The 23,659-nt window shown below is 42.1% G+C and overlaps 1 protein-coding gene and 1 long non-coding RNA gene across 3 annotated transcripts in view; one reads left to right on the top strand and one right to left on the bottom strand.

Moving 5' to 3' along the window:
• TBC1D22A (TBC1 domain family member 22A) overlaps window positions 1-23,659 on the bottom strand; it is a 112,135-nt gene that overhangs the window by 4,303 nt on the left and 84,173 nt on the right. The gene's annotated exons all lie outside the window — the stretch shown is intronic.
• Window positions 15,682-23,627, top strand: LOC144329134 (uncharacterized). 2 transcript variants are annotated; one of them, XR_013394558.1, is made up of 3 exons: window positions 15,682-15,873; window positions 16,183-16,375; window positions 23,498-23,627. It is a non-coding gene; the product is annotated as an uncharacterized LOC144329134 (long non-coding RNA). The 2 variants fall into 2 exon arrangements; XR_013394559.1 differs by having other exon boundaries at window positions 16,144-16,375.

Raw genomic sequence — 23,659 nt, 5'->3', positions numbered from 1 at the left:
AGCAACGATTACAGTTCCCAGGATTCTTTGGAGCTGTTTAAAGTGAATGATACTGCTTTAAATGTATAGCGCAGATGGAGCAAAGGTCGAGATACTTATTAAGAGGTATAAGATACTTTATCTCAATTTTAATTGTGTTTGTGTTTCCCAGAGCTTATTTTTGCAACCATTTCCTATCCAAAAGGCTTGAAAATAACAGATAATGAATGGGTCCCTTTAGTTGGCTAGAGCATGGTGTTGACGATGCCAAGGCTGCAAGTTCGATCCCGGGATGGGACAGCTGCATTGCAAGGGGTTGGACTAGATGATCCTCAGGGTCCCTTCTAACTTTAGAATTCTATGATTCTATGACCGCTGCAACTCAAGAGCCAGAAAAACCGCAGGCATGTTTGAGCTTTGGAAATTCCAATATGAACTGACCTGATCCAGAGATCCTGCACTAATATTTGGATTGGAAAGACAACCATTGGATTTCACACTTGTCTGAATTTTCCAACACCTTTCTTGCTTCAAAAATGCATCAAAATGTGTTTTAAAATGCTTTCAAGCTAAACAAATTTAAATACACATATTTAAATACAATGTCCATGTCTCATTAAAGAATGCACAATGTGAAAGCAGACATTAATGGATTTACAGTGGTACCTTGGGTTAAGTACTTAATTCGTTCCGGAGGTCCGTACTTAACCTGAAACTGTTCTTAACCTGAAGCACCACTTTAGCTAATGGGGCCTCCTGCTGCTGCCATGCCGCTGGAACACGATTTCTGTTCTCATCCTGAAGCAAAGTTCTTAACCTGAAGCATTATTTCTGGGTTAGCGGAGTCTGTAACCTGAAGAGTATGTAACCCGAGGTACCACTGTACAAGTGAACACCTATGAAAAGAAGGTACGTCAGAAAAACTAGTTTATCCATCCCTAATTTCAACCATGTAATCTACATTTCATGATGCAGCCAGTGTTTGGTTCCCGGAATCCGATCCGTCCTCACCACAGCGGGCTGCCAGTAACTGATAGACAAGAAGCACTTACCAAGTCTTTTATGCAATATTCACAGAGAGAGGCTTAGAAATGTGGTGTCTCCAAGTGTTGCTCCGAGTAAGCTCCACCCCACCTTCCCTTCTCAATCCTCAACAGCACCAGCCCCCTTACGGTGGACCTTAAGGCCATTTGCCTCTTAGCTCTCTGCTCTCCTACTTTCACTGCTCGCCGGGCTCTGGGAGAATGCTTTCTAGTGATAGCGTGTCAGCCAGCTGCTTTGGCTCTGCTTCTCTTCTCCCATTGTCTCCCAGCTTTGCCCCTCTTCTGCCAGAACCATGACCTTCTGCAAACCACTGTTGTAAATCTATACTGTCTTCCTGGATGGTTGAAGAGGAGGAGGTGGCGGTCTCCACCATTCCTCCTCAGTCCAGTCCCTGACAGCCATAGACCACATTCCTATTATCCTTTCAGCTCAATAGAACAGCATGAAACATGCACAAATGTTCCTATTACATGTGGTGGAAGTGAGAGTATGGGCTCTATTTACCTTTGTCTTCCCGTGCCTTTGAATAAACAAATCTATCATTCAATTGTTAAAATTATTACAGTTTGGCATTTCTTCACAGCTTTGATTCTCCGTTAGTTGCTCAAAACATGTTTGCTCAAGACACTATTGGAGTTCGACAGCACCTGGAATAGGAACCAGCTAGTAATCTCATGAGCTATGGAAAGCTAATTCTGGCCCTTCACAGCTTATGGAAATAACAGGAATGTACACATTATTTAGGACATTGGATACATCAGCACTATGGTAAATATTACACACATTGCACCTATAATTTAATATTAAAATGTTGTTGCTGGGCTCTTTAACACTATGGGATACTAGCAGTAACAATGAGTATAGATCTATAAATGTGTGTGTAAAAAGCTTTCAGTGGAAATCCAATGTATATTCATGAAATACTTCAAAATGCCAATGATAAGTTGAATTGGGCGAATCTGGAGCCATACATTCTATATATGCCATAAATCAGTGTCACTTACGAACTCTACCTGGTCGTTTAACAGTTCTAATTCCTCTCTCCATTTACTGCTTACAAGAAAACAATCAATATATGCTGAATGACTCAAGATCCAGCTTATTAAATCTTGGTAGTCTGATTTAATGCTGAACTTTCTTACTTTTCTTGGTGACAACTAGAAAGACCAAAAATTCAGGGATTATTTTTCCTCCCTATATTTTTAGATCCTTCAATGGAGTCTGCGAGTTTCTTGCAAGCCAATTGCCTATAAAAGGAACATTCTTATCTTATTTTTAACCTTTCTTTCACATTCCCTGACCTTTCAACCAATAGATCAAACAGAACACAAGCATGATTCATAGAAAAGATTAAACTGTGTTTAGACAAAAAAAGGTCACTCCACACACCAATGAGAATAGCTAGATCTTAAAGCAGATATGTGACACACACACACATGCAGAACACATCGTAAAAAACAAATTTTCTATGCCATTGCATCAGATTGAATGGCGATACTTCGCTTTCACACAAAAACTATTTTTCCTGTTTTTATGTAGCACACCTGCAATGCCTTTTAAAATGTCACCACCCTGAGAACATTTCAATATTCAAAGCTGGAACAGTGTGGCATGACTTCTTTTATTCATCTCCCTCGAAATTATCTCTGATCTCACAGATGTGGATCCAGAAACGTACCATGCTTCAACCCTGAACAAATCAGCAAATGTCGTCTTTTACAGCTGATTTCTTTGACAATTCTGTTATTAGTCGGGGGGGGGGGGGAGAGAGAAACCTTGTCAAGTTCTGGAAGAACCAGCCTCTAAAAATAGAAAATAAGTGATAGTTATATTGGACTCCACTGCCAGCATTTAAAATTGGTCAACTAGGGATGACAGTTTTCAACAAGATGAAACTGAAAAGGTGACACTTTGACAGAACAATCTTCCATTAATCTTTTGATAACATAGGGAGATATATTTTCCATGTGATTAATTTCATATTTTCCAGGGGAAGCAGTTTCATGAAAGGATGCAGAAAATAAGCTAACAATTGGACGGGTGGTGTTTTTCCCTTCTTCTCCCTTTTTATACGTCAAATCACATACAAAGCCGCATATTTTCAGGGCACTGTGCAATGTATTTTGAAAAATAATCTTAGATGGATCTCCATTTTATCTAATAGGAATCCATCTGCAGAATATTTTTTTATCTTCACTCCCCGTTCTTAGCAAAAGTCTTGCAAGAGCATTGCCAGAAAAGCCTAGTCAAGTCACATGCGGGAAATGTACATTCTCAAAGACAAGACAAATGACATTACCCTGGCCGTGACAAAATTTCTTTCGGAGGTAGTAAGAGTTAGAAATCAACATGCTCTGGATAAAACATAGCGACTGCCTTGGAATGTTTTCTCGGTATTCCTGCTGTATTTTGCTTTCAAAACTGTTTTTGTGGGTCTTTGGACTGAAATAAAGAATGTTTGTTTGTATATCTTTGCAAGCATGGTATTATTGGGTTCACGAAATTACACAGAAGAGGAGGAGGAGTTTGGATTTGATATTCCGCTTTATCACTACCCTAAGGAGTCTCAAAGCGGCTAACAATCTCCTTTCCCCCACAACAAACACTCTGTGAGGTGAGTGAGGCTGAGACTTCAGAGAAGTGTGACTAGCCCAAGGTCACCCAGCAGCTGCAGGTGGAGGAGCGGAGAAGCGAACCCGGTTCCCCAGATTATGAGTCCCAATTACAGAGGCCTAATAGGTTTCTTAGGGACGTGGGTGGCGCTGTGGGTTAAACCACAGAGCCTAGGACTTGCCAATCAGAAGATTGGAGGTTGAAATCCCCATGACGGGGTGAGCTCCCATTGCTCGGTCCTAGTTCCTGTCAACCTAGCAGTTCGAAAGCACATCAAAGTGCAAGTAAATAGGTACCACTCCGGCGGGAAGGTAAACGTCGTTTCCGTGTGCTGCTCTGGTTCACCAGAAGCGGCTTAGTCATGCTGGCCACATGACCTGGAAGCTGTACGCCAGCTCCCTCAGCATGTAAAGCGAGATGAGTGCCACAACCCCAGAGTCAGCCACGACTGGACCTAATCGTCAGAGGTCCCTTTACCTTTACTAGGTTTCTTGTTACCTGACAGGGCAGGAAACCAACAAGATTCTCTACCATTACAGGAAGCCAGTGTGGAGTAGTGGTTAGAGTGCTGGACTATAACCTGGAAGCTCAGAGTTCAAATCTCCACTCGGCCATGAAACTGACTGGGTGGCCTTGGGGCAACACACTGTTTCTCAGCCGCATCAGCCTCACAAGGTCGTGGTAAGAATAAAATAGGGAGGAGAAATATGTATGCCACCTTGAGCTCTTTAGATGGAAAGGCGGAATATGGAGTATGAGACTCTTAATCACTGGGTCATGGGTTGAAGCCCTATGCTGGGCAAAAGATTCCTGCTCGTGGTCCCTTTTTATATTGTGATTTTATGTTATAAATGCCCTGACACCTCGGGTATAGGGAGGTATCCAAGTCCTGACCATGAAACTTCACAGCCCCAAAGGAAGATTCCTAACCATTTCAAGGACCCCACATTAATGCTAGGCCATTCTGGCATTTCTGTCTTTGTCTGTCTCTCTAACAGAATGGCTGGCCTGCCAACAGCTCTCTTTTCAACTGTTTTCATTTTGAACAGATCAGGACTAGTAACATTTTAAAAGGAGTGGAGATATAGCTGAACTTAAAAAGGTAAAGGTAAAGGGACCCATGACCATTAGGTCCAGTCGTGACCGACTCTGGGGTTGCAGCGCTCATCTCGCTTTATTGGCCGAGGGAGTCGGCGTACAGCTTCCAGGTCATGTGGCCAGCATGACTAAGCCGCTTCTGGAGAACCAGAGCAGCGCATGGAAACACTGTTTACCTTCCCGCTGGAGCGGTACCTCTTTATCTACTTGCACTTTGACGTGCTTTCAAATTGCTAGGTTGGCAGGAGCTGGGGCAGAGCAACGGGAGCTCACCTCGTCGCGGGGATTCGAACCGCCAACCTTCTGATCAGCAAGTCCTAGGCTCTGTGGTTTAACCCACAGCGCCACCCGCGTCCCAAGCTAAACTTAGCTTTCTGCTAAACATGGTGCCGAGTCAGGGGGAAATATATATTTCGGTTACTGAGAAATTAAGAATCCAATATACCCATACAGGTCATTCAATGTAACAGCGATAGCATAGCACCCACAAACAGCATGGAAACGTGACTAGGCATCCTTTGGGACACACAATATTGGTTTAGGTTTCAGTAAAACTGCACAGAGACATATAGGAGATTATGTATTGTAACTTGGGGTGAAGCTGGGGTGTAATGGTTTGACCACATTAAAGGATTGATTTCTACAATTGTGAAATGAGTGCTAGACAGAGTAACTGAAATGAATCCAGCATATTTCGAAGAGGTCAATGGAACCCAAAGGAGGTTGCCACAGCAAGCCACAAAAATCCCAAAATTAAAAAGGCCCCCATGCTGATCAAAGGTTCATTAAATGCTAAACAGATCTCAGTGATCTGGAAAGAAAATGGAGTGCAGGCATCACATTGAACAGCTGATCAGTACACCATCCTGGTGTACATCACATTGAACAGCTGATCAGTACACCATCCTGATGACATCTCTAAGGCTTCAATGGTTCTAGTGGTGACAGGCAGAATACGTCATGATTGTGTTGACCATGGCAGAAGGCAGAAAAAGAAAGTTTATGCAGGCAAGAACATATTCCCTATGCCTAACGCAGTCCTCCAATGCAGCAGCTGGACTGGTGACTGCGAGTGGCCGCCGAGACCACATAACACTGGTCCTGAAAGACCTACATTGTACATTTCCGGGCACAACTCAAAGTGTTGGTGCTGACCTTGAAAGCCCTCAATGGCCTCACCCCAGTATACCTGAAGGAGCGTCTCCACCCCCATCGTTCAGCCCAGACACTGAGGTCCAGCGCTGAGGGCCTTCTGGCGGTTCCCTCACTGCAAGAAGGGAAAGTACAGGGAACCAGGCAGAGGGCCTTCTTGGTGGTGGCACCCGCCCTGTGGAACACCCTCCCATTAGATGTCAAAGAAATAAACAACTATTGGACTTTTAGAAAACATCTGAAGGCAGCCCTGTTTAGGGAAGCTTTTAATACTGGATGAACATTGTATTTAATATTCTTCTGGAAGCCGCCCATAGTGGTTAGGGTTAGGGTTATAAATAATTAAATTTATTATTATTATTATTATTATTATTATTATTATTATTATTATTATTATTATTATTATTTTGGGGGTAGTAGGGAGTGGATTTCTGCAAAAATGCATGGGCCTCTTTTAACCATGTGCCCAGAGACATGAAGTAATTAGCTATTCTGTGGAAAGATCATTCCATTTTGTTACGCCTGCAAGAGTCAACCAGAGCTTACAACAATAGACAATCTGTTAAAAACTCCATTTCTGGAAGGAATTCGAAATCTAATTTTTTTTACAACCTAATGACAAAGCAACACACATTTATAATTCTGCTTATTTTCAATCCAGCTGTAGCAGTCTGACAGTTTTGTTGTAAGATAGCAAAATCTACATGCGCCAGCATTTAGCCAGCCATAAGGGGCTAGATGCAAAAAAGGAAGAAGAAAAGAAAATAGTTCCTCTTCCATCAGCTTGTCTGCAAAGAAAGGCATCCATCACCTCATTGCATATTATCCATTTCATACTCCAAAAGCTTTTTTCTTTGTTTTGTTTCTATTTGCCCTCTTATCAGCAGCTTTGATTGAATTGTGTAGCTAAGTATACAGGGCTCCTGTGATTTTCATTTTCTCTGGGGGCTACATACTGATAAAGACAATAATTGACATTGTTATTCAGTTTCTACCCAAGAAAGAAACAAGAAAAGAAAACAATTTTATTTCAAGTGAGGCATCTCCAGTGACAGCCTTGAATTACCAACTAAACAAAACGATTGCTTGGCTATTTAAGTCGGGCAGGTCAACTAAATTGTTCACACAGCACTATTTAGATTATCCCCTGCCTTTCCTAAAGGGGCTTTTTATATTGAAATTGGGGAAAATGCACCAGGTAGTTCTTCTGCAGCACTTACAAAAATGAATGCACTCACCACAATGTTGGGGGGGGGGGGAGATGTTCTGAAACTAACTAAGCTGCCCTGAAAGTAAGTTATAGGTCAGCAATTTCATCTGACCGTCTTGTAAAACAGATATGATCTGGGTTTATAAAAGCATTTAGAATTTTCAGAGATGAATGAAGAGAAGATTGCAATCCTATACTTCAGTGTGCAGTGGAAATCTCCATACTGTATCCCAACCATGAGTTATAGAAGTATGCTCTGAAAGCAAAATAGCACATGTTAGAGAGGAGCATGAGCAGAGCATTATAGTGGCTTGGAGATGACCTGAATCACTTATGGGTCTTTGGAATATGGTCTGGCTTATTTCCAAGGCCATCTGAATCTCACCCCATCCCTGCTGCTGGTTTGACAGGAATTACTTGGAAACTTTCAAATTCCTGAGCTGCCAAAATAATCTCTCTCCTGCCTACGTAAGCTTCAAATATGTAGTAATAGTATCATAGAATGGTACGAGTTGGAAGGGACCACAAGAGTAATCTCATTCAATTCTCTGCAATGCAGGAATCTTTTTGCCCAACATAGGGCTTGAACCCAGGGCCCTGAGATTAAGGGTTTCATGCTTTACCAACTGAGCTGTCCTGCAGTGATGTAACATGCCACACACACACAAACACAGCTGCGGCTTGCAGGAGGCTTGTACCTCCTCTTTCCAGGTTTTTGTGAGTGCAGCTGTCAACCCTAGCCAAGGTTTACAGGAGACTTTGCTCCTGGCCATGCAAAGCAGTAATTTAGCGTGCCTAGCACCCATGAACAAATCACATTATCTATAACCTAAACCAGCCCTCATGGAATTCCCTCTGTACAAGCAGTGCAGAAGTGGACCCAGCTTACCTCCCCACTTCCTCTGTGAACCAAGCTTGACAGGGGTGTGGGGTCGCCCATCTGACAATCATCCATTGTCACAAGTTGTCCATATGGACCACGTTTCCCTGCACAATCAGATGAATGCCAGGACTTGCAAAGCATGGCAAACAGATCTAGGAAAGCCCTTTGAATCAGCTGGCTTATACTTTATAAAGCTTACAAGAGGACCAGAAGGGAGATGGGGGTTTTGCTCCCTGAATATGTTCTTTGTGTTTTTAAACTTCTGCTTTGAATTTAGTTTTTATTCTGGGATGTGTGTATGGTTGTTCGTTCGTTCGTTCATTCATTCATTCATTCATTCAATTCAATTTGTATTCCGTCTTTCCTCCCAAAGGGGCCCAGGACAGTAAGCATATCAGGATAAAACTGTTAAAATACGTAAAGACATCTAAAAATGATTTCAATATAATTAGGTGTCCAGACAGGACTATTGTGTCTTGGGAAGCAGAATACAATTTTTTTAAAAAAAGAAAAAAGTGTGTATCTTATCTCCCAGAAGCATTTAGGAACTCTGTCACACTGTATGACATGGTAACGTGGTACAAACACTGATTGGCCATACCTTTGAAAACCCATTTTTCAGCATGCTGTTTTTAGAGAGGTTATTCTTTATGCTGCTTTTTGGTCAAAAGACTCCATGGTGACAACCATACCCTTAAAATGCAAACAATGAAATCACAATAATAAAATTCAATATAAACCGCAATGTAACAACAGTGAGAGTGTAAACTGGGGCATAGAACTCTCTCTGTTATCATAAAAAGCCAGATGGAAAAGTAGAAAAAAGGAGGGAGCTAAACAGGCCCCTTGAGGTTACAGGTTCATTACATATTAAAGGTCATAACCTTCAAGTTAGAGAGAGGTGCTCAAATAGGATTAAAAGTGTACTTACAAAGGGTTTTGAAAACAGTGAATCTTAGAAAGATTCCAGTGAGCAGAATGAAGACAGTCAAGCTCTTTCCCCATAAATTCCAAGCAAAATTCATTTGTTCCTACCTGCTATCAATAGGGCTGGGCGATATATCAATATATCATCCAAAACTGGTTTGAAGCGCGTATCATGATAGCAATTTCATCATTTTTGACCTGGCAATATTTCACAGATCCTCTGTGTGTGTGTGTGTTTGTGTTTGTGTGTGTGTTTGTGTGCGTGTGCGTGTGCACGCACTATGCAAAAATCATGATTCGGGGAAAACCCTGAAGCCAGCCAATGCCTTTACATAGATCCACCCTTATTTCAGACTTTGCAATATATCAGTATATTGTGATGTTTAGATGGTGATATATCACGATGTTGAAAACCAGATATCGCCCAGCCCTATCAATAGTCCTTTGCTCAGAGCCCTGATTTACAGAAGCCATTCCAGTTTTGGATATGATCCTGGAAAGTCCCACTTTTCTTTAAGACATCCCTTATTTTCATTGGAGGATATGGCGTTATGTGACAGACACACACACACACACACACACACACACACACACACCGAGCCAAGGAGATAAGTTACTATACAAACTTTAAAAGACATCTGAAGGCAGCCCTGTATAGGGAAGTTTTTTTTTAATGTTTAATGTTTAATTATGTTCTTATATATGTTGGAAGCCACCCAGAGTGGCTGGGGCAGCCCAATCAGATGGGTGGGGTATAAATAAATTATCATCATCATCAAATAGACCATCCCTATATTCATCAGACAAATGATGGACGGTATGTCTTTGTAAGCTTGCACAATTTGTCACTGGATTCTGCAGCATTGGTTTTAGGGTCCTGCCACTGTGCCTGGCAAGAGAGTAATAAAAATATACAGTATATATAAAAGACAGGGAAACTACTTCCATCATGCCCAGCTGCAAAGAAGTACAAACGATATTGCATACAACTGTCTCATGCACTTAGCCTAGATTGGTTTAACACTAGTGAAAATGAGCCTACTGTTGCCTTACTGTGAGGTATGCAGCTGCTAGACAGCACAATGCAGAGAAGTATGATCTAAAGAGTGTCTTGTGTATACAGACATTCAAGTCTGAACACTGAACCAATTATTCTTGCCATTAGAAACCAACACAGGCTGATTTCCAAGTAACTGGGAACAGAACTGTTCAATTCAGTTTTGAATAGCCAGTAATTTTCTGCTTAAAAAATCTGGAAAGTCATTATTTTAAAAACTAACTACCAGGAGGAATTTTACATACAGCATTTTCTAGTTTGCTTCCCACCCCCTTAAAAGCTTTCTCCTTTTTTTGCCAAAGGGACGCCTCTGTGCATTTAAAAATGTTTGTGTGCACACTTGATAAGGCTCAAGCAAGGGGGAGCGCTCAAAATCATTGGCAAAGTGCACTATCTCTGAAGGGAATCTCTGGAAACAAAATGAAATAATGAAGAAGAAAAGTGCTAGATTCTTTTAACCGGGCAGTTCATTTAGTGATCAGCGGTGACGCATCACTTACTGGCGAAGAAATATCCATGCTCAGGGGAAACTGTGGCACATATTGAGCAAGACATGAGAGAGAGAAGGTAACATGCCTGAATCATCAGTGGAGCATGAATTCAGCCCATTTTGAATAGCTGGAGCCAATCCAAACATACCACCACCTCATTTATTTCTGTACGTGCTGCGGAGGTAGGCTGGTTGCAGTAGAGAGTTGGCAAGCCCAATTGTATGCCTGCTGCGTCGTGCTGGTTACTCATGCTGGTATTCTGCCACACTGATGCTGTTACTGCATTACTTTATGATGAAGCTTTCATCACGGTCAAATCAAGTGCAGAAATGTAGAAGATAAACTACGTGTCCGGACAAACAACACTTGCCTCTCGGTATTCTTATTTGAGATTTCAGCTAGAGCCAGTTCAAGTTTAACAAATCTCTCAAGGATTATACAAGAGTTTCATAGGCCTTAGTGAGAATAATAGGTACAGGAATGGGGTATTAATGTTAAGACAGACTTTATAGAAATCATTTCCTAGCCAAAAAGCAGCTACATAAAGTTGTGTTTCCAGGCCTTATGGGAAAACTGGCTTTTCTAATTTTTTCCCGGCTTTGCAGCGGCTTTTCATCCTTTTTACACAGCAAGAACGCAATTGAGTTTTTGAAATAATTCCTGGAAATCTGGAATGCTTACTAATTTTTATTATTGCAACTAAAAGTAGATCTTGGAAGAAACTAGGCCTTGAGCTCAATGGTAGAACATAGGCATTGATATCCTGTGAGCTCCAGTGAAGAGGCTTCAAACTAACACCACAGGAAACTGTGGAGAACTAGATTCAAAACACATGGTAAATACGTGCTGACTATTATAGGCAAGTAAAATTATACTTAATAATACTACTATGGTTTCTTCCTTCTGTTCTACATATTTATATACTGCCTAAATGAGAAAATGGCTCCTAAGTGGTTTACAATCAACTATAAAATTGATAATTAAAATACACAGTAAACTAGTTGAATCACAGCATTAAAAACATCCATACTTAAAATATATAATAAAACAAGACAGTTAAAAACTATTGAAACAAATAAATTAGGAAGTTGGAGTTCAGGGGGAGGCATGCCTAAACAGGTGTGTCTTCAAGAGCTGGTGGAATGCCAATACTGATGGGACCTCTTTTATTTCACCAGGACGAGCATCACACATTGTTGGTGCCACCAACAAAAACTTAGGGCTAAATTATTTACTGCATGGTCAGATATATGAACTTGGCTAAGGTGTTTATGTAGCTAAAAGGCTACCAACGACAAGAAGGGATGCTAACACAATGCTTAGGAGAATGTCACAGTTGGTTTTTTTTAAAGGGGGGGGGATCCTAAGGGGAATTTTTGGATTGCTTCTTTCTTTGGGGAATAAGGTGGCGAATAAGTAAATGACCTGGGAAAGAGAATTATCAGCTGGCTGTGTTAACTCCATAATGCCCATTTTGTTGCCCAGCTCACTTGTGAACACAAAGTATTCTCTCCTCACAGAAGAGGCTGTCTACTGTACCCCAGCATGTGTGTCTTTTCTGGTTTTAAACATAAAGGTGAAGGACCCCTGACAGCTAAGTCCAGTCGCGGATGACTCTGGGGTTGCGGCGCTCATCTCGCTTTATTGGCTGAGGGAGCCGGCGAACAGCTTCCGAGTCATGTAGCCATCATGACTAAGCCACTTCTGGCGAAACCAGAGCAGCACACAGAAATGCTGTTTACCTTCCCACCAGAGCGGTACCTATTTATCTACTTAACTTTCGAACTGCTAGGTTGGCAGGAGCTGGGACCGAGCAATGGGAGCTCGCCCCATCGCAGGGATTCGAACTGCCAACCTTCTGATTGGCAAGCCCAAGGCTCAGTGGTTTACACCACAGCGCCACCCGCGCCCCTGGTTTTATCTCCTTCAAATACAATGGATACTTCTTGTTGTTTCTCTGCGTTGAGTGTAACAGAATCAGTTAAGCGTTCCCAACACAGACAAAATTCCTGCCTTCAGAGAGAACTCCCCACTGCATCACTATATAAGTCATGCTCTTGCCACTTTCAGGAGTCACGAGGGACTCCCAAACCTGAGACTTATGGAGAAATGCAGGAGGCAAATGCCTATGTCAATGCTCTTCAAGCAGTGGTACAAATATCAGCAGTTGAAAAGTGCTGCTCTAAACTCAGGCAGCTCATAGGGCTATGTTAGATGTGATGTTATTTGAACTGGTGCAATTGCAATTCTCAGTTAATGATATATGGCTTAAAAACAACAACTGAACAGCAGTTGTAGGGGAAGGAGGAGGAAGGAGACTGTGATGGATGAGGAGGGGTGATAACCCTATTGTGCCCTTGCTGAAAAAAAAGGACTAAACCCCTCTCCCCTAAAAAAAGGTTCCCTATGAGTTTCCTGAGAATGGAAACTTGCCTTCCATGGCTAGCAATCACTGACTCCCTCCCCATGCACTATATTCTAACATAGACCTTACATATTCTACAGGTAAACCTGGGAGAGGGGGTGCCTCCAAATTATTGTTGTTTTTTATTAAATGTGTTTGTTGCCTTATATTGCCCAAGGCAACCCAAAGCGACTTACAACCAAACAACCAAAAAGTCCCACATAGATACATTAAAACCAGCGGGGGGTGGGGGTGGATATACCGTAAGAACATACCATCCACTTCTAAAAGGCTATAGAATAGCTAAAGCCAAAGGCATGGGTGTAGAGGAAAGTTTTTGACTGGCACCTAGGAATTATATATTTTTATGTTTAGAAGTGTGCTTTTTTTTTTTTAATACCCCTGCCCGTACGGGCCAGTCTTGACAGACTCTAGGGTTGTGCGCCCATCTCACTTAAGAGGCCGGGGGCCAGCGCTGTCCGGAGACACTTTCCGGGTCATGTGGCCAGCGTGACAAAGCTGCATCTGGCGAGCCAGCGCAGCACACGGAACGCCGTTTACCTTCCCGCCAGTAAGCGGTCCCTATTTATCTACTTGCACCCGGGGGTGCTTTCGAACTGCTAGGTTGGCAGGCGCTGGGACCGAGCAACGGGAGCGCACCCCACCGCGGGGATTCGAACCGCCGACCTTTCGATCGGCAAGCCCTAGGCGCCCTAGGCTTTTACCCACAGCGCCACCCACAGCTGTAGAAGTGTGCTACTGCTATTCAAAGTTTGTAGAGGGTGGCGAACAGATTCCCACACTCCAAATTCTCACTGTACCATATGAGTTCAGGATTTTTCCCAGAGAGAGCAATATTTTAACTCTCAGAAGACCCTAATTCACCCGAAAACTCAAAACTTGTAGATTTCACAGCATGTGGTGGCCTCTATTGTGTGAATGAGTGGATGCCGCAGAGATAATATGTGCTAACCCTTTGCTACACCACCTCTCCCTGCAAGCCACCCGACACACACCTTAACTTTAATGTTAACTTTAAACTTAACGTTTGCAGAGATCAAACATGTTGAAACAAGAGCCCATTGCTCAGGGCCATGCCCAAACCTCATATATTTGTCACAAAATGCCAAGAACTCTGTTACATGGCAACTTGCCTTATGTGGTTGCTGAACAATAAATGCACACAAAAGTGGTTTTCACAGATTATCGGACAGTTAGAGCACAAACAGAAGCTGACCTTTACTGCTTGAAAGGATGAGCCAGTTAAATGTGATCAAATGCCCTGAAATGGCTGAACTTTAATTTAACCTAGCTCCAGCCTTAGATGGCCGTGTAAAAAACAAGGGAACCGGCGCAGCCATTTTCCTCTTCTTCTTCTTCTTGTTTTTATATTATGCCACAACTGAGAGCTGTGAAACCTTGCTGTGATATGCTGGACTCCGAGCTTGTGCAAACTCCAAACCCCAAAAAACCACAACTTCCTCTAAAGGTAAACCCAGGTGGTGTGAGCTGACAGGAATGGGGGTAAATTTTTGCTCGGTATGCTTGGAGGAACTCCAAGGTTGGCAGGAAAGAAAAAAAAAATAACAGAATCTGGGGAGTGGGGAATCCCCCTGCCAAAAGGCCAATGAGATCTGTGCATGCTCTGTTGCCACAGAATGTTAAATTTGAAAAGAAAATTTTGTTTGTTTCTATTAATTATATTTTCATACTGCAATTGACAATATAAAAACACAAAAACACATGACATGTAAGAAGCAAATTTTGGATATGCTGTACATAGCTTCAGCTTTCAAGAAGGTATAAGCCTTGTTTTTGTAGAACCTTTAGTTTCGCCGAGTGTAGTCATATCTTAAAGGGTAAAGGTAAAGGGAACCCTGACCATTAAGTCCAGTTGCAGACGACTCTGGGGTTGCGTGCTCATCTCACTCTATAGGCCGAGGGAGCCGGCATTTATCCGCAGACAGCTTCCGGGTCATGTGGCCAGCATGAATAAGCTGCTTCTTGCGAACCAGAGCAGCGCACAGAAACACTGTTTACCTTCCCGCCAGAGTGGTACCTATTTATCTACTTGCACTTTGACATGCTTTCGAACTGCTAGCTTGGCAGGAGCAGGGACCGAGCAACAGGAGGTCACCCCGTCGCAGGGATTCGAACTGCCAACCTTCTGATTGGCACGCCCTAGGCCAGGGGTCAGCAACCTTTTTCAGCCATGGGCCGGTCCACCATGTGGTGGGCCAGAGTATATTTTGGGGGGAAAATATGAACGAATTCCTATGCCCCACAAATAACCCAGAGATGCATTTTAAACAAAAGGACACATTCTACTCATGTAAAAACACGCTGATTCCCAGACCGTCCGTGGGCCAGATTGAGAAGGCTATTGGGCCTTAGGTTGCCTACCCCTGCCCTAAGCTCTGTGGTTTAGACCACAGCCCCACCCGTGTCCCAGTCATATCTTAGCTTCTGTTATTGTTCTGGTAATACAGCATGCAGAAATCATCTCTCAGGTGAATGGTAACAAGTATACTAATACAAGTCTAGATCCCTTCCCTTCTGCCTGACATGATATCAGAAAGTGACTCCCTCCTTTTTCTTTATACCTCCTTTTTACCTCCTGGATACAATCAGCTGCACACCCATTTCTTTATGGAACCCTTTCTGGGTGCAATAAACTCCTCCTTCCACCCTTAGTTTCCTAACTTCCTCCCTGCCATATCTGTGAATCATTCATTTTATTTGTGACAACTGCAGGGATTCAACTGCACTTTTCTCCTGAAGGAGCAGACTGCAATTTATTTATTTTTATTTTTGTCCTAGAGGAGGTGTTGCGGCTGTGAAACAAATGAGAGAAGAGGGAAGGTAAGACAGAGCTAGAGTGGCAGCTTTGAGAAGAATCTGCAGCGATGACACGGCCGCATTTCCACAGCCAAGCAGAGACTGAAAGAAGCCTTGATCAATTTCAGGGAAGACTGCATAGCAGATGAGACATAATGCAAGCATCCAAAGACTAAGGTATAATCTGACCTACTTACTGAAAATGCAGAACAACAATACATTAGGACCCTACAATACCTATTTGCATGTATTTTGAAAGAGAGAGAAAAATACAGCACTAAACCATGTTCAGCCAGAACTACAGAAATGCAAAGACTGATATAAGCTAAAAACTAAAGCTGTTTGTCTATAGATTTAGCATTGAGATAGCAGAAGCACATTCATGCTAAATGTATTGGTAACTGGAACCTACATGTAACTGAAGTCACATGCTTAACTATTTTGCAGTTACTGGATGTGCTCAGTGCGCCAGCTATGTACTTGCAGGTGATGCAGCTGTTCCATTCAATCCATGACTGGCTTCGTAATCAATCCATATCAAACAGTCTTCACTCCATCCACCGGATTGACAGATTCTGGACAGATCTCGTCACAGAACAAAGGTTGATGAGAACATTAAAAACAGAGGCCATCTGACACAGTGGAAGAGGCTGATGGAAGACTGTACAACAATAGTCTGGTAGGTGCACAGTATGCCAATACGTTCCAGCATCCCCATTACATGCCACCTCTGGTGTCTTTTCAGCACCGTTCTTTTTCAACAAGGGTGCACATTTTTATCCCAGCCTATATCTGTCTTGGATTTGAAATGGCTTTTATTTAAGAAGCTGCTTTTCTGTTTTTTCAAAAAAATGAAATGGTTTTTACCGTATTTACTAGAGTCTAATGTACATTTCTTTTTTTGCCAAATTATGTTGTGAACATTAAGGTGTGCATTAGATTCGATGGAGCATTTCATTCGTGTAAATACGGTACCCCTGGGTACAAATTGGCTGCGCGGGGCCAGGTGCGCCCTCCTGGCCAGCCGTCATTGGGCTGGGGGCACGCTGCTTCATTCCGCTCCTCTGGCCGGGTCGTAGCACCACTGTGCTGCTCAGTTCATGTGCGTCACCACTTTGCGCACAGCTGCCGCTTGGCCAGACTAGTTGGAGCTGAGGGCTACGCAACTGGTGAATCCGGGCGAGAGGAGGCCAGGAGGCTGCTGGACTGCATTTGGGGTGGACACCTGAGCCTGGGCAGCCCAAGCATGCCAGCCACGTGGCGAAGGTGGCGAAGGAGCCTGTGGGTCAGAGGGGTGGCAGGGCGGGGACTGTAAAAAAGGAGCCAGCCCCTCCCGTAAGACAAGATAGTTTGAGGTGGTCAGTAGGGCTGGGGGATTTCTAATATTACATTGCAATTTCCAAATTACATTGCAAAAATTAGGATGCACATTAGATTCGATGGCGCATTCAACTCGAGTAAATATGGTAGTTGTTTTTATTTTTGACTTCACTTACTGAAATTTATCACATATGCAGCAAACAGCATGCTGGCATGGGAACTTCTAAAAAGAAACATAACATGAACCTGAATGAATGCTTTGATAACCGCAACACGTTCAACATCGCTGATAGCAGCCTCAGAAGGCTGATAAGCAGTTTCCATGCTGCTTTTGGATATGGTTTTCTTTCTTACAGAAGATGCAGGTGTTATGCAGAAAAGCAGACATCAAATTGGCACCAGTGGAAGGTTCCTTCTCTAACCGAGTCATAACTGAGGTCTGTGTTGGGCGTTTAGGGAAGCACACGAAACGCACTCCTGCATTTTAACTTCTTGTCCAGCTCTTGTCACAATATGCAACAAGAGTGACTTTTACTCACAAGTAAGGAAGAGATCTTTATTTGGGCTAACAGTGGTACCGGCTCAATAGCAAGCACAAGGCCCAGTAGTCATGCTTTCAAGGCGCATGAGCAAGGCAAGAGGTTCATAACTGTGGTAAAAATTCACCTCTACACCACCTTGTTCATTACCCAGGTGGAGGAACAACCACCTTTTGAAAAACCAAAGCAGTCCAGCATCCAGATTTAGGGGCCCAGCGTTTATTATAGCTATTGCAATAGGACAAAGCTCACTCAACTCTCTGTGCCAGTTGAGAAGGTCAATGGAAGATACAGTGAGGTCCCAGCAGTTGAGGTGTCCCTTCTGCCAAGCTTTTAAAGAAGGGTCAGGGTGGGCTCACATCCAGGACCCTAACTCTGTCATCCTACTGTGGATGCGAACACCCACTCTCTCATGGAAAGTGCATCTGATCCCACCTACAAATGTGGCATCTGGTCCTCAGCAATGAGACTGTTTCCTACCCACCTGAGTCCAGTTCTGACACCTCTTCTTCCTCTGGCTGGTCAAAGTCCTCCCTCCCTCCCTGACCAGGTTGTGCACGCTGCAGGAGGGATGATGGAGAGAACTGGCAGATCTGTTTCCTCCTCTCTGACATTTAGAGTCACAAGGGGAGGATCGCCATTCCTGAGTGGCCGCTTTCTACTCTGTCATCTGGTCCTCCTCCTCCTCCTCTTGTGCCTGGGGCTGCCAAATTCGGTTCCTGGTGGAGCCAAGCAGGTAATGACACCTGTGTAGTTTGGCCTAGAAGAGTTTGCTATTGCTGCGGAGAATGACCATATACTGTTACGGCTACAACATGGGGTCATGGCCATGGGGGAAGTGATAACACAGATTTTATACAATTATCACATGCGCACACATAAACCTTGATGTAAAAAGCAAGTTTCCATTTTGTAGCTGAAATACTGCAATAATTCAGCGTGGGCAAAAATATATCCCACTGTACAATAATATGTAATTCCTTGCTGAATTCATGCTTTTTAATCACTGCAATTGCTCCCAATTTATTAAATGAACTACTTTAAATTCATGAAGTTGGCCAAATTAAATATTTTCAGGTCACTGGGGCCATTCTCTAAATTAGACCCATGTTTATAGTAGTACTAATTTCCCCTCAGTATGCTGGCACAAATGACTATTACCACAGCAAATAGGGAGGTACAGTAAATACCTTCCTATTTTAGTTTTACAAACTCCTTCTGAAATTTGCACATTTTAGAACATCTTGGCTTTCTCTGTAATAGGGTGGTTGTTTTATTAGTTGCTGTGAGGCTCAATTTGTTTTTATGCTCTGGCTTCTATAAACACATTAAATGATCAGACTTTCTTCTCTTTTTACATTTGTAAAGAAAATCTATATGGAATACTGATCAAAATTGCAATTTACATATGAATTTACACACACACACACTATCCAATTCCCATGCATATGGAGCAAGAAGAAGGCATAAGATGAGGTGGGGAACTGAGGTGCTAATGGACTTCCATTAGCCCAAGTCACCAAAGCCAATAGTCATAGATTATAAGAGATACAGTCATGCAACATCTGGCAAGGGCACAAGCTCCCTGTCCCTGGTCTAAGATGAGCATAACCTAACATATTTCAGTGAAGGCTATGCAATGTCCTTTGTAAGTAGCATTTACCAGTGCTCAACTACGAACGTAAACATTTTCAGGATACAGTGTATCCCAATGCAAGCAAAGCACACAGATTTAATAAGGAATGATCCGATTATTTTATTGGAGATTAGGCAAGCAGCGCAGGGAATACCAACAGGCCAAATGAGGAAAGCAGGACCTTAAAAGAAATACGGTACCGAGAAAATAGTTTTAGGAAGGAGCTATTTTCCTTTTGAAAAAGCTTAAATATAACAACAACATACGAATGTGGAAAAATCACATCGTTTCTGGGGTAACGTTGTGCATTCATGAATGTTTGAAGTGTTTTATACACAGTAAAGGATCAACTGACTCAACTAAATCTGGCTGGGAGCTGTGGAGAGACTGTGTAAAAGCAGCTGGCCAGGAAGGTCACAGTATGACCTGGGAGATCAGGGCTGAAAACCGCAGCCAGACATGAAGCTCACTCGGTGATCTCGGGCCAGTCAGTACCTCTCCCCTTTACCTTGGGAATGTGACCAAATTAGGAATGGGAAATGGCCCTGTAACAAAATTAGCAAATATCATGATAGAAATGGAGGCAGGAGAGAGTTCAAAGGAATAGGCACAGGAGGAAGGAGAAGTGAGTACAATGTTATTCCAAAGGTCCCCAAACACTCTTGAGCAGATTTTTTTTGGGGGGGACGGTGGAAGAGGATGCACAAGTGACTGCAGAGGGAAGGGGGAAGTAGTGAAAACCGTTTCTCATGCTTTCTGCTAACAGCATCCTCTGCCGGCTCACAGACTTCTATCAGTGGATATATACCAATATCAGGAAAAACCCAGTTCTTAAAATGACTAATAAATATTCCACCTTTGTTGAACAATTCAGATCTTACACGTTTCAAAATACGCTGAACACAATAGTTCAACGTAATGTTTTATTTCGCTTCCCTGAGCTTTGAAGCATCGTGTTTAGACAAGTTTGATCATCTTCATTTGTCTGAAGCAGCATCAATGTTTTCAAATGAAATAATGTTTTCTAATCATCATACATTTTAAACAGACACAGAATCAAGATTTCGATGAGTGTGCGCTTGCATTTTTTGAAACAACACTACTTACTGGATACTTCTGAACTGCTGTGTTTCATTTCAATCTTTACCATAAACCAAGAGCAACCTTCTGGTTCATATCTCAAACCCAAGTGTCATGGGGCTCTACAGAGGCACTTAGTTCCCACCACAGAAGTTTAAACTCAATCTTTACCATTAACCAAGAGCAACCTTCTGGTTCATGACTCAAACCCAAGTGTCATGGGGCTCTACAGAGGCACTTAGTTCCCATCCCAAAAGTCCAAACTCAATACATTCAGTCAACAGCACAGAACTCTTAAGATACAACAGGATTTTGTAGCCAGAAATTGGTCATTTTGGTCGAGTTTATTTAACCGCTTCCTAGCTTGAGTTTTTGCAGACAGAATTTTCTAGGCATTCATATGGCATTCTTGAACTTTGAGACTTCTGTTTAAAGTATTGATTTCAAAAGGTGGAGGTGCCCCTGAAACAGATATTCAGGCTGTTGGGCAGATGAGCAGCTTTTCAGCAAGAGGAGGCAGAAACTCTTGCTCTGTCTCTACTGAATGGAAGAGGCACACGGTCATCACACAGCCTGGGAAAAGCGAGAAGGAGGCTACCACCGTTCTTCCCTAGAAATAGGTGACTGTGCTAGACTACAACCCCCTTGAAAAAGCCTGTATAAATAGGGATTTCAAGAATGGTCCTTATTTGTCCTTAACTGTTGCTGTTAAAATGTAATCTGACCCACAAGTTATCCAACAAGAGGTAGTAATTTGCCTGAAAACTACAATTCGCATATTTGTATTTAACAGGGCAACTGATCAAGACTGGGAACAGTTGGAACTGTCAAGTTATTAGGACTCTGATCTGCTAGGATCCATACCCTGACAGGGTTTATTGCTACAAAACTGTTTAGCATTTCACAACACAGCAGAACCAATCAACATGGAATTGTGCATGTGCTTTCTAGTGACAGATTCAAAATACAAGTGCATGGGATTTTCTTTCCCTGAGCGAAGAGTTATCAGTGTTCAATTGAGCAAAATGTTTAACAGCTGAGCACTAAATGGCCTGAATGCTGCCATCTCTTGGAAACATCCTAATGAAAGTAACTGAGAAATTGGGTTTGTTTTGTTTTGTTTTGTTTTAAAATCAGCTCTAGAGCTAAGACCAAAGCAAACCATATTCTTTGTCTCCTCAGACTTTCTTCCAAGACTTTGATTTGGCATTCACTTTTTATTGTCAGTGCCTAGACTTTTTATCCTGCATCAGTTCTTTCAAATACCACAAGGAAATCCTTGGGCGAATACAATCACATAAGGGACATTAGCCCATATTAAACACGCTGCCTCAATTAAAATAAAATCATTAATGGAGACAAAACCCTTTGGTTAGTATGCACTTCATTATGCGTTTCGCTATTTCAAGAATTCAAAAAGCATTCCTGGGGCAGATACCAAGAGCTGACCAATGACATTACAAGGTTAATAGCTCCGACCTAATCATATTAGAAATATTCAAGTTTCAAAGAGAGTCTATTGGAATCTGCATTTTATTAAACTGCTGAACAGTGCAGAAAGATGGCATTACACACTAAACTTATGCTTTATGGGATTAAAATGTTAGGATCAGAGACTCCATAGAATAGAGTAGGCTCGGAAAATGAAATGTTGCATAAGCTAGTGTTAGTGGAATGATCCTCAAAGCCCTTAGGTGCAGATTAGCCTATACAACTTTGTCCTTTTCAATCCTTTGTTTTCTTTCAGGCCACCTTTCGACCCTGAAACTGCTATAATTGCAGCTCTTCAGAGACAAAGTGAAGTGATATGTTGCTGATATGCTTCTTAGGTTGCTATGTTACAGTGATTATCTAATTAGGTACCTGCCTGAAGTGAATAATAATGGCAGCATTTAAACAAATCGATAAAATACATCCAATCAGTTCTTGGCAGGCCTTTATACCAGTTTTTATATATACTGGCTTAGAGAATAACCATTCAACTTTATGCTTGGGCAGCTCCATATAGGACTTGTATACCGTAAATGCTGACATATAAGACAATCTTTTAAGTGAGCCCATTTAATTGGTCTGGAAAGCAAGTTCCACTCTCTGAAAGTGTTGATAAAATAGAAGCTAATATAATAAAACATTAATGCTGTTTTTGCATCTTCTCTGAAAGCAAACATAGAGGTACAAAAGGAGAAGAAAGAGGGCAACTCTGCTAACGCAACAATAAAATCATTTTCTAGATGTTGCAGGTTAAACCTACTTCAAATAAAGTGATTGTAAGGTTAATGCATGAGCAAAGTTTGCCTAGAACATTCTGCCAAGTTTTTAAACAAATAAAGATGTACATCCTAGTAAACATTGATTCAGAGTTTCACGATGAATTACAAAATAAAATGAATAGGATCAACAGAAGTGTAACGTCGGATACATGTAATATATCAAAAGCAGAAAATAAAAAGCTGTTTGAATGCACAACAACTCACAAGCCAGATTGTCATTTCCTAGAGGTCGGAGAGCATAAAAGTTGGTAAAAGGCACATTCTTGAAACAAGACACCATAAGTGGTTCTAGGAGTCTATCCAGTTCCAGAAACACCCCGAACTACATTCCTGATTCTTCTAGGACCACAACCACATCCAGTTCATAAAAAAACCTAGGATATCTCCTTATTGCTATCATTTTTTTTCTTGAGGTAGATTGATAAGACCACCACTTCTCTCTCTCTCTCTCTCTCTCTCTCTCTCTCTCTCTCTCTCTCTCTCACACACACACACACACACACACACACACGACTTGCTATATTAGAGCCTAAACTAAAGTTTGGCATCATAGTAGGCTGTAAGAAAAGTGATTCTGCTAATTGTAGCCACTGTCCTAGGGTCTGAATGTCTTGGGCAATCCCATCCCATGATCTCATCTTAGCTGGAGATTGTCACGGGAATGGCATGTTATAGCTATACTGGGTTAAATAGACTGGATGTTTAAATCAGAATATTCCCCTCCTTCACTACTGAACATTTGTGTCAATTCTATTTAAGTTTCTGAAAAGGTAGATTTAATGTAGATAAATGTAGAACATTTCTAAGTGCAGTACAACCTGTCTCATGATTTGTGTGCAAGATGTAAAATCCATTAATTTACATTGTCTATGCTTAATTGATCACAGTGCTAAATGATGACTCCCTTCATATTCACCCCCATGACTTTGACGTTGACTTATTGTTCATTTCTTTAGCTAAAGCTGGGACATTTGAGATTTTCACAGGACTGAAGAAAAATAGATGCAAACGCTTGACGGTGCCAGGAGATAAAATAATTGTGCATGAAATTTAACTTATTCTACATTAAAATACAATGAGAACAAATGACTCGACATATTAATTCTATGTAGAATGGT

The sequence above is a fragment of the Podarcis muralis genome, chromosome 10 (assembly GCF_964188315.1).
Source record: "Podarcis muralis chromosome 10, rPodMur119.hap1.1, whole genome shotgun sequence".
Lineage (NCBI taxonomy): Eukaryota > Metazoa > Chordata > Lepidosauria > Squamata > Lacertidae > Podarcis > Podarcis muralis.
The sequence above is the reverse complement of the archived record's forward strand: the minus strand, read 5'-3'. Positions and strand labels throughout refer to the sequence as shown.